We start from the raw sequence: 12,935 nt of genomic DNA on the forward strand, positions 1-12,935 counted from the left end.
TTCAGGACGGTTAAGAGAAAGCTCGTCTTTTAATGTGGTGAATGTCGACCAAAAAATCAGATTCAAATTCCTCGCAGTGCTCCTAACCTGACTGACCTGATTGCGCTCAGTTGATAAAAGCCATTCAGTGAAGTAAGCAATGTTTGTGTTGCTTTTCTGAAACTCCAGTTGCCCTTGCAGCCTAAATGACTGGTCATCCATCTGGCTCTGATGATTTCCTCTGTGACAATACATACATACAAAAAACTTTTGCTTTTTGTGGAGCCACATTTTAAAAAAAAATGCTCCCTAAATGCACTCACTCAGCTTTCAATCATCCAGAAGGTTTAGTGATGAGTATGAGTTGTTTGTTGGTACCCATTTAGGAAGGAGCTACCAAATGTATGATTTAAACGTTCTCATCACAAGGGTTTGGGGGAGGGTAAAATCGTGTTGGCCAATTTTGATATATTTATGATTTTTTGCACTTTAACATTGAAGGAAGTGTGTGGGGTCCTCAAAGATAGTAGCTGTCATAAAAAAACACAGCAGGAAGCTGATGCTTGGCTGCAGGACTCGACAGCAATACATCTGGCATGTCACTTAATTTCATGCGTGATTTAAATTTTTCAAATGCCACTACGCTAGTGAAAAGATACGTTTACTATGGCATACCAAGCAGCTTATATGTATAATATTATTGACCACTAACAGCTCTAAAAAACATATTGAGAAGGGGGGCTGTCAATATTAACTGCATACATTCTCACTCATGGTTGTTATCATATGAGCACATCTATTAGCAATTATTAATGCACAGCTAACACTGTTCAAACATCACTGTAATAAATGTGCAAAACATGAACTATTTATTACACTAAAGAAAGTGAAAGAAACGGTGCAAATGTTTTATTTATTTTTATTTTTTTATTAAGAAATTAAATAATTTTATGTGCTGACAGACAAATGAGCCACTGTAAATTTATATAAATATTAAATAATGCAGAATTATTATTATTATTATTATTATTATTATTATTATTATTATCATCATCATCATCATCATCATCATCATCATTATTATTATTATTATTATTATTATTATTATTATACCATTAAGAAACCATGATACTCATGGAACATATTTTTGGTTTAACCACATTGCCCTGTGACAGCATTTGGGATTTTTAATAGATGCTTACAGACTGTAAATTGTTTTTAGTAACACATATGCAAATAAAAAAAAAAGCCTCTCACTGAAAGGCAGAGGCTGCTTTAAAAAAAAATATATGGTAATTAAAATGTTACCTAGTTGTCCCAGCTATATTAATAACACATGATAATCCAGATGATGAGAAGGTTAATTAAAATAACATATATTAGCCTAATATGTTTCTTTTTTTAAACTGATCAACTTAACAAGCAGCAGTAAGTTGTGCAATAAGGGCTGAAACTCTTTCTGCTGTGGGTCTTGTCTCTAAGTCGGCACACAGGCGCATCGAATCTCCGGCGTTCACACTCACTCGAGGAGTTGGAAGCACAGTCCTGATAAGTCCATGAGGCATGAGGCCGTCCCACTGTCAAATCGTGAAGTGGATGAAGTGGCCCTCTGTCAGACATCGAGTCGCTCCTGCAGTTTTGTAATTACACAACGTTTATAGTGCTGGGATGCTAAACACAGTAGAAGCTTGCAGGCATTTGAACGTTTTAAAGAGACAAGGTTGGAAACAGCTACAACACACAAAAAAGTGAATTAATGTGAAATCAATGAATTTAAATTTTTGGTTAATCATGCTGCTTGATAAATAGTGAAGTATATTGATTGTTTGATAATTACCAATTGTCTGCTCTGCCCCTATCTTTCAAAAAGTCCAACCCCGTTTAGGATACTACAGTTCTGTGACATTACAAAGTGCTGCCACGTTCCTTTTCATACTGTTTTGAGCCCCTCATGAATAAACAGGTGCACATACAGATGATGTCAGGAGAGTGGGACTGATCCAAAGCTGGAAGACCGTTTATATGGGTCAGAGCAGGGACACCCGTCTAAATAGAGACCTCTCCTTATCTTCTACCAAATCCTCCAGGACAGCAAGGTCTTCACAAGCCAACCAAGACACCTGATCTCTCCCATGTCTGCTGTGCCTGCCTCATCATAGACCCTCCTGGAAAGATAGCCAGAAAACACTGACCAGGAGGCTTTTTAGTCACGTGTATGGGTGACTTTAACAAGAAGGTCCAGTCTGGGCTTGCCTTATCTTGAAGTGAAACCCTTTGAAAGTACTTCACTTCGTTGCTCTTGGCCACAGGTGAAATTAGGAAAATAAATCAACGGTTTTGTGGGTGTGGTTCAATACAGCATCCTTATCCTTGCAGATGCTACATCAGTCCTATGGTTCCCTGTTAAATAACATCTAGAGGATTCTGCTAGTTTCAATACTAAGACAGTAACAACCATTCTAAAAATATTTAGGCTGGACTGTCAGCTAAATAATAGGGCTGTAATACCCAGCTGTATCCTGTGCTCCTTTCACGACTGTCCTTGTAAAATATGTGAGTATTGTGCTTCAGACAAAAACAGTCACACAAATGGAGAGAAATTTGTGATTCAGGAATGAAGAGCCTATATTGTGTACTGCTATGTAAAAAATTTTTTTTAAATGGTGCTGGGAAAGGTAAAGAAAATTTGAGAGTCAAATCAAAGACGGAGACAGTTTTAGCTACATGTTCTCCTTCTCATGGCATGCGTGTGAATTTGTTTCAACTGTGAGGAAGACAGCTGTAGGTTAATGTCAGCGTCTGACTTGAGTGACGACAGAAATAAAAGGGATGGAGAGGGTCTGTTTCTTGTGTTGTCATTAACGCAAACATGCCTGTTTCAAAAAAAATTATGTTCTTTCATTTTTTTGTACTTTTGCACGATTCATTAAAAAAAAATCACTTCTTTCCACAAAGAGTTAATTCAGCCCTCCTGAAGAATGGGACGGCGTAAAGCTCTTCTAATTGTATGAGACACAGGGCTGAGGTTAAGGACAAGAGCTGCTCTTTAATCAAAGCACAGAGAAAGATGGAGTGCATCGTTTTTATTTGAGTAATCTGGTAACACTGTTCTGTCTGTCAGTTGAAGCACCATTTTTGTACATATTATGGTGTGGCTGTGGCTCAGGAGGTAGAGCACACCACATACTAATCAAAAGGTTGGTAGTTTGATCCCCGTCTGCCTGCATTGTGGTTTTGATATAACATAGGATTGTAATTGTACTTTTGTAAATGCCTATTTTCTGGCAGTTTAAAAAAAAAAAACATACCTAAAATATAGTAAATGTGTATATTTATTTATTTATATTTATATTTAATTTGAAACATTTGAATTGTGTCTTTTCTGCATTAATACAAGAAAATACAGCAGAGAAGGACTGATTTTCTATAATTGTTTTCTTAATATCAACCTAAAATTTGCTGTTTTACATCAGGTGTTTTTTAAAACTATATAATAGTTTCTTGTACAGAAAAGTCTTGGGAAATCACTTTTTTTTTTTTAAAGTTACTTGCCTCCAGGAAGTTAAATTGTATCTTTAATATTAATTTTGAAATATCTGTGAAATATCAACGAGAAATGAAAGCAAATGTTGGTAAAAATATTCAGATTTTAACCACAGTCTCTATAAAAATGGATATTCCTACCATTATGTCACTAAGCCAATTTTACAGTTTTTCACAATTTTAGTGCCACTCAAGTCAAAATGAGTGAATCAGAGCTACAATCAACAAGCTCTATCAAGAAGAAGTAAAACTTGCACAGTCCTTTGTCATTTAGGGCCTCAGTCAATATACGATGGTGGAGGCTGAAACTCAGCAGGAGCCCATGTGAGATGTCTTATACAGTCAAAAACATCCCCAATCCATGGAGCAGCTTCCTGCTGTCAACCACCTCCTTTTTTACAAGATCTATTAAATTTTTGTTTCACAATTATATGTAAAGTTAAAGATAATCTACTTTTCATAATCCTGGAATCACAACTTTTTAATTTGTTCAGTGAAAAAAACGTTAACTAGCTCTGGTCATGGTTATTTAAATGTGCCATTCATTTAATGAAACCAAATCTGACCTAATCCTCCAGCACAAATTTGTTATGTGCTCATGATAGGAAAAACTCTTATAGTCAATTCAATGTTGCTTTCTGATTGAACTCATGTTTTCAGTGCTGTTGGGAGGCCAGATTGTCCCATACTGTACTTTTCTGATGTCAAAGAAACTAAATTAGACATGTTCTTGTGTTAAAATGACAGCTGTGTATTATTTCAAAATGTCCATTTTAAAATTAAGATGTTCAGTTGTGGATCCACGATTGAGAAGAAATTATTTAAAGAATTTAATGATTGGTGGTTGAAACTGGTTGGAGTCGGCCCTCGTTGCACATTTGTTGCTAATTTTTATGTTGATTTCACTTCCTGTTACTTGCCGCTGCATGGTACAGCTCTACCACAGCGATCAGTGGAATTGTTTTCTTCTCATCAGATCCCTATCATATGTCTGCTTCTGTCTGCCCCACTAAAATCTTCATGGCCCGTTGAGGAATTCGAAGCCTGTTTATTCCTCTGAGCTCCTGAGACACTTGCTACCACATTCATTCCACATTTACTACACATTAACAACACATTTATTGCCAACACTCAAATAATATGAGCGAATGCCGACCACAAGTCCATGTTTTTTTTAAAGGAGATGATTTCATTTCAGCTTTGGGGGAAACTAAAGCAAAAGCAACAAGGCTTTCTAAGCTATATGAGCTTTTACAGTGAAAAACATATTTTTTTTAGCACATTGAATGTTAAGTCTGGTTTTTGCTTTAATCAATGAACTGTAAAAGTAAACAATATTTTTACACTTATATACAATGCCCCACAATGTAATAAAACTCAGCTTTATTACCTGGTAAGTGGCAAACAAAACATAAGGCAGAGAAGAGATGGAACAAACTAGCAGACAGGAGAATACACAACATGAGGGGATATCACAACGACATGAAAAGAACAAAGGGAAACTGAAAACTTAAATACATATGAGGTACTTAGGGAAATGGAACACACCAGGAAATGCAGATGAACTAAATCTAACTAACGAGACAGGGAAAGCAAAAAAAAAATCTCACTGGACAAGAGGCTATCAAAATAAAACAGGAAGTAACAGACACTGAAATACAGACTAATACATCTGAACTTGACAATGGGTCATGGGAATGAAACATCATAGAGACAAAAGGACAAAATACAGAGAGATCAGGCAGATCGCAACAGGAGAAGCTGAAGACAGAACACAGAAGAGACAAAGACAGACTGGACATGAAAAAGGGAACAGACATGAAGCAAACAAGAACCACGAACTAGTAACATAAGTAAGCAAAACTCAAAGGCCCTAAAAATCTCATGAATGAATAACAAATCCAACAGACTCAAAAACCAGGACACTGTAAAATGTAGATACTCTGTTGTCCCTGCCATGTCACCAAAGAGCCAGTCATTAGCTGAACCAGAAAACATATGAGCCAATTGGACTATTGCATTCACACTGTAGATTTATAACTTTCACCTGTGCAGCTGGGGTGAGGGGGGAACCACATTAATGTAGTAAAGCTGTAGGTCAGATGAGCAGATGATGGTTGGATTGGCCGTAACACTGTGAAACTTGAGCGTGCAAAGTAGAAGCAGACATGTTAAAAAAAAAAAAGATTATACATGAGTTTTTATGTGTATGTTATGGCGCTTTCGATATTCATTCAAGTAGAGGCTTGGTTTAAATAGCTCCCCAGATGTGTTACCAGGATGATCACTAAATGCTGAGTCTTGCTTCTAAAAATATTTCATTATAATGCATTTTTTGACAGCAGCTCTGACTCTGGCAATACACTGGGTGCATGTCTGAGATGTCTTATTTTCTCACATAAAGTCATAGATTACTCATTTATGGATGACTCTGCTCAAATCGGCTGCTTGTTGTGCTTGTCAGCAGGAAAGTTCTGGAGTGCCCTTTGGTAGACAGTCTAGTTAACATCGACACTAATAACATGGTTAAAGGGTGTTGATCCCATCTCTTCTGTACTATTACATTTATTGGCTGTTTTAAGTGCCAATACTGATATATTGGCAATTAGGTAATATCAGCTGATATATCAGGTCTGCCAATATATTAGACTTGCTGTAATTTCCAGTGGGTTTTTGTCCTTCACACATCTTCAAACGTCACCATGAGCATTTCAGAAGCACAGCTAAAATCTGCACTGTGTATTTTGTTGTGAAAATTGACTGGATTCTCTGTGTCTGTGGCACATTTGGAGGAATATCAAAAAGTGGGTGTGTTGAGCTGACACAGCCAGACTATAATACGGCTCAAATCCCAACGCTGAATGTTGAAATTCATCCAGCGTTAAAGATTTAGGGCTTCAAATGATGACCTTGATAGTAAAGGTCACAAGTTTTAACAGGGAGTCAGTTATTTATAAGAATTTCTTGAGCATGATGATGATGAGCAAAATGTTTGACTTAATTTATGTTACTTGGGATGCTGGGACTTTAATGCCCTAGTAATCAAGATTTTATATCAGGAAAAAGAATTTCTCTGTTTGCTAAGGTTATCTTATTTACGCTAGGAGCCCCGCATTACTGATGAACACCCACATACCTAATCAACATTGGATTTTTAGCAACATGAAAGCGGTCACTTGTAGTGACAGAGTGACAAAGACTAATCACTGGCTCTACAGCTCTTACTTTTTTAGTTTCTTTTACCTTGTCAGCTTCAACACTCTCATCAACCATGTTTCCTGCTGCCGCTGGCAGTTGTTTTCAGCAGAAAACCAGTGGCTCGAGGCGACAAGTTCAAACGTGTTCCCCTGTCACTTTGGTGGAGAAAGCCGATACAGCAAAAATCAAATTGATTGTTTAAAAAAAAATAGTTGCAAATTAAAAAGTTATCTGCATGTACTCAAAATCAATCAAAATTAATATCAGAACATTAAAAATGCCTGTAAAAAAGTATAGTGTTGGGAGAAAATAAACAAAAATGGGTTGTTCGTTGCTCATATCTAAACAATAGTAGTATTGATAGCTAGTTTAGTTAGTTACTGTCTTGGAACTGTGACCACATAATTTCCTCTGGGATTAATAAAGTATTCTGATTCTGATTGATTATATTGTTTTCTAGTAAATAAACAAAATGCTAATTAGGAAAAATGCATTTCATGTAATTGCGTTATGGTTATTTGTTTATTTTTTTTATTGTGGATATGATGCCTTTGCTTATTTACTAATAAACAACATGCAGTAGGTAGTAGATAGGGGGAAAAGAACTGTAAGGAATGATACCCTTAGAAATAGTAGTTCCAGAGCACCTCTATACTTGAAGCAGCTGCTTCAATGGCATGTGTCTTTATGCATTCATCTTAACGTGATACATTTGATGTTCACATTTCTTGAAGATAAATTGAAAGCATTTTCATGTTTTCAGTGCATATATTTCTTTTTGTTGCCCCCTTCCCAAACCTTCCATGTTTCATTGTATGATCTCTGTAGCTGGAGCAGAGCACAGCTAAGTGAGGCTATCTGATTTCTTCTCCTGTTTACAGGAGAGATGGGGCGGAACAGCCCTTTAACAATGCAGAGTGAATCCTCCTGCTCTGCTTCGCAGCATTCCCTACATTTCTACCACGGTTTGCTACAGTTGTTTTGTGCAAAAAGAAAGATACAAGCAAAAGAGAGAAGGGATGATGGACATTTTGATACAAACAATTCACAGAGAATGGATGAGTACTAAGCACTATTTACACCATGATGCTTTTATCAGTCATAACAAACAACCTAAGTATTTTCAGCATACTACTAAATAGTATTTTTATTCATTTCGATCTGCTAGTCTTGTACAATTAGGACCATAAGTTTTTGGTGAAGCCAAGTGAAGCCTGTTTTCTCCTTTAACACAAAAGATTAGAGTAAAGATCACTAGTTGTAAAATAGATGGCAAGAATGTGGAGTGACCAACTGATTGATGAAACCAAGATCAACTTCTGCCAGAACAATAAAAAGAGAAAAGAAAAACACCACATGAACAAATACATACAATGGTTATGTGGCAAGGTTATGGCATAGGCATTTATGGAGCAGGGTCACCAGTGTTTATTGACGATGTGACTTTCATGACTCTCTTGAAGAAAGTGTTTGTGTTAGTGTGAACTTATTTTAAGAGGAATGTTCACACTTTCCCTCAAGCGAGTTTCTTGTCTTAACTTTTATTTGGCTATATTTGAAATAGTATTTCACTGGTTTCCTGACACATCCAATATGTGAGTTGGACACTGGCATCCATATGTTTTGATTGTACAAATTCCATTATGGAGAAATAAATAACCAAATGTCAGTAACATTAAGGCTTTCTTAGTCATAGAAAATTAGATGACATGGCAAACACCTACTTGCATCAACAAACCCAGTGACAAGATACATTTATAGAATACATTAAAGGGTCGATTTGCTTGTCATGAGCAGCAAACGTGGAAGGCCACGTTGGGTGGAAACACAGCTGCAGTTCTTGTTACCCAGAGTCTAAGTGCCAGAGCTGTCAGCTGTGGGGTAAAACAAATCCTGGTGCTAAACGCGCTGACTAACTTTTATTGAGGTGTTTACCTCCCACATGCATGATTTCCATTGATTCAGAAGTGGAAACTGTAACCATGTGGACGGACGCACAAATGCCAAAAGTCAAACTTATACCAAAACGACGGTGTTGCCACACATTAAAGTCCTACATAGTAGTGAGGTACAGTATTATCCTGTGCTAAGAAGCATCAGATTAATAGTGCATCCTGAGTCTGTTGGGTTCCACTTAATGTTTATGATAATAAACTAAATAAGCACATCATACACTGTTTGATTCATCTAAAAGCCAGAAAAAATGTACACTTCTTTATGGCCATTTCACTCTGTTAATCAAGTTCTTCAATGCTGAGATAAGCTCCAGACTGCATGCCACTGATTGGCTGATCAGTAGCGTCACTCGATAAGTCATGAGAGCATCTCGTTCAACAAAATTAAAGCCGTCATTTTTGAAACCCAGCAATGAGGGAAAAAAAGAACAAAAAACAACACGTGATATCTGAATCTGATGAAAAACCACAGACCGATCAGCAGGTATATTCCTGCACTGACGTCCACTTTTTTTGTAATGTTTTTGTTGCATATTAATTACGTCTCAGGACGCATGTTAGGTAGTACTGGATTGTAATGGAAAACCAGTCGATCTGTGGCGAGTCGATCCAAGTAGGTAGTAATAGAAAACGTGCTTTAGGCTTCTGATGACAGTGGGGAGATGGTCCATATTGCGTGACACAGTAAAATGAATCTTGGAAGGCAAACTGCTCTCTCCCACTGGGGCATGGATGTGGGACATGGAGGGGTGTCCTCTGGTCATGGGCTATGGGTTAGAGCATATGCTTAAAGGATTGGGATCTGGGGAGTGTGTGCACAGATTTTGCAGCATGGTAGAGCACATGTTCTGTGGGAAGTCACTGCCTCCATCAACACTGTTTAGATGAGTGGTACCTATTAAAGTAACATCCACATGAATGGCAGCATCCAAGATTTCCCAAAATACCCTGCAGCCAGTGTTTTCAAGGTTGTCTTCTGAGAACAATAGGACAAAAAACACTGCCATGGAAAAAAGGTAGTGGTAGAAGAATTATTTCTTTTATCCTCCCCTTTTTCACTGAAAAAAATTCTCTGTCATCAAGTCATTCGTAGAGCATGCCAGCCCTTCACATGATGCTATTTAATATGTATCTGTTGAATTCATCTTGTTTCCATGCTCGATGAATTATGCCATGGCATGTCGCTAAAATCCAAAGACTTCAACCTCTTACTGTGAACAAAAATAATCACATACTCAATTATTTTTACACATTTTATTTGCAACAGCTGACTCTCAGGCTTTCATTGGGTGAGATTTATATAGCTTGACAGCACCACTAATCGTCCACACAGAATTTCAGGAAAGTCTTTAAACAAAAACCAGTCCAGGTCCAGTAAGTGCTTTTATTTTTATGATGGCATCTATAATCTCCTGATTGTTGCAAAGAGTAAATTTATACCAAGTTAGACCTGATGGATTCTGCTGTAAAAGTTGGGAACAGATCATTACAGCTATAAAAGTCTTCTTGTATTTCTCTGTGCTTATCAGAAAGCAGCCCAACAGAGATATGGTTTCGTGCTGGATGAACTTAGAAAGATTATCGTTCCAAGTTCATCTCGCCAGGCCGTCATCACCCGCTTCAGCTGGCTGTATATTTCTCTGAGGCAGTGAGAGGTCAGCCTTGGCTGCACCTGAACCTCTGCCAACGTTACTTTGACAAGTTCTTTCTGGGACGATAGATGGTTCCCATCAGTGGCTGTAATTTTATTTTTAAGAAGATAGCTGATGTGTAAGACAAGTGCCGAGGTCTGTGTTTGACAGGCAGTCAGAGAGGAGGAGGAGGGGCTTCCACAATAGTCGTATTAGGTGTCACCTCTTTCAAATGTCAACATAGCTTTGCACACTAAAACCAGGAGCACACACTTGAACAGAGAGCACTCCATGTCTCAGCACGGACCTCCAGAATACTACAGAGGTACCACTAAACAAACAGACTTACCTGGACAGGTAACCTGAGAGGAGACCCACCTTGAGCCCCTTCTTCCCTAAACCTCCACCCCCACTAACAACCCAACACCTCCCCATTTCCTGCCTGTCTTACAAGCATTAGCAAGCACCACAAGGCCTCGGGGGTTTGTGTATGTGTGTGTGTTTAATGGAGCTGGGGACCAGACAGGTAGAGAAGAGGAGGACAGGGAAAGGTGGGAAAGGGGTGGAGATGAAGAGTGATTGGTGAGGTGTGAAGAGAAGCAATTCTGGTTGGACAGGTGATCTATGACCATGGTGAAAAGGGAAAAAAAGTTCAATAAAAGAGGGAGTTAAAAAGGATTTGGTCTCTATTGTGTCAAGGATTTTTAACTGAGATGCGGGGCAGCAGAAGCCTAAAGGTTAGATCACAGGTTCAAATCCCACAGCCTGCAAGGAATGTTTGAGTTTGGATTTAAAGAACTTTAATCTTTTAAGAAATGTCAGCTGCAGACAGGTGAAGATTTAAAAGTGTGCAGATATAAACTGACTCCGGATGATTCCATATGTAATTTCTGAAAAAAGTGGTCCATGACTGAACATTTTTTGTGCACTGAAATTCATAGACTGTATACAATAGTTCCAGGTTTTCAAAAGTGAAGCAAATACTTGTCTTAAATGGTCATGCTCCTAATGGCCAACAGGGGGACACTTCTCTGCTCTCAGTAAATACTTTCCTTATGACTAAATGGTCTTAATTTATTTTTTTAAGTTTAATACAAATAATTTGTACTATCTATTGTGTTTTAGAAGTAAACAAAACTTCCTTTTTGAAGGAAAATTCCAGGTTTTTCATTTCCTCATCGAGTTATTGACCATCTGAGAAATTAACTAAATCAAGTATGTTTCTTTAGTCTATGTTCTCTGACATTTTCTTTCTCCAGTCTGACTACTCTTGTAGTACAATATGTTATATTCATGCCATCACAACATTTGGGGTTAATGGTGGGGCAAATGTTTGTCTGGTTTAATAAAAGGCCAACATGCTTATTTACATTTAATCAAAATCACAAGTGGTCTCCATCTCCATCATCCACCGCAATCACACATAAATATGGTCCTCCTTTCCAGCTCTACACTGAGAGGACAAGTGATGACAGCCATACACCAAACAGCCAGTCTTAGAGACAACTTCACAAAATCCTTTTCACTGTTTTTCTTTGATCCTAATCAAACATATGAAAAAATGTGCAACATAAACAAATAAGTGCCTTTGCATTTTAGTCTGAAGACAACTCTAAATTGATGGAAAAGTCCATCAGTTTCTTATTAAAGAAATAGCAGTGATTAAACTGGTGTAAATCTACTGCAAATGTTGGAACCATTTAGCATTCCTCAGGCTGCTGGGCTGAAAAACGTTTGTGTGGCACCGCCTAGGCATGACAAAACAAACTGAGAGTCTGTGTGAAGTAACCTGAAACCTTCTGTCTTAAAACGCTGCAGCAGTTGAAGTGCAGCAGCAAATACATAGATATAGCAGACACTTTAATTTGTATAGATTTTTAATAAATGCTGTTTTAAAATACTTCCATGCCAATGCAGAAATTTGCATTTAATAGCAAAAATCAATCAAACCTTTCATCCCACTTTATGTGGAAATTTGTTTATGGCTTGTTTTCCCACATATTGAAACAATGTCCCACATTTTTATTGGCTGTAGTTTAGAAGTGAACATGTGGCGCACATGAAAAATGTGGCTGAAACAGACATGAGGTGATCTATGGATGCATCCCTGCTGAAACCCTGCAATGATTAGCAGGCAGAGCAGCAGCTGAAATAACAGTTAAAAGATTAAACTGTAATTACACTTACAAGCAGAAATACAGGAGTGTATGAATACTATCACATCAGATCTTTAGCTACCATTTATCTTATAAGGAGGTGTAAACTGCATTCAAATAACATATTTTTCCATCACGTGATTGATGCCTAACTTGTAACATAAGTTACAGATAGTTGTCGCACACAAAAAAGACTATTTCTCTCATATTTAGACTGTTGGATTCAGGTTAATGTGTTCCCCAGTAAAGTACCCTGGGAATGTTAAAAAATGAGTGAGACCATCAGTAACAAAGACCCCCTACCTAAAAATAAGACTGAACTCCACCTTGATGTATTTTTTCCAGCTGCTGCCAGTGTGGGAGTGGTGTAAGAAAGAAGCACTAAAATATTCGGCTTTCAGACAGTTTTATCATGCTGACATCTGTGTAATGTGAAAAGGGTCACTTGAAGTGATGGACCCAGAGAAAAATAA

Source organism: Oreochromis niloticus, linkage group LG15 (assembly GCF_001858045.2).
Source record: "Oreochromis niloticus isolate F11D_XX linkage group LG15, O_niloticus_UMD_NMBU, whole genome shotgun sequence".
Taxonomy (NCBI): Eukaryota; Metazoa; Chordata; class Actinopteri; order Cichliformes; family Cichlidae; genus Oreochromis; species Oreochromis niloticus.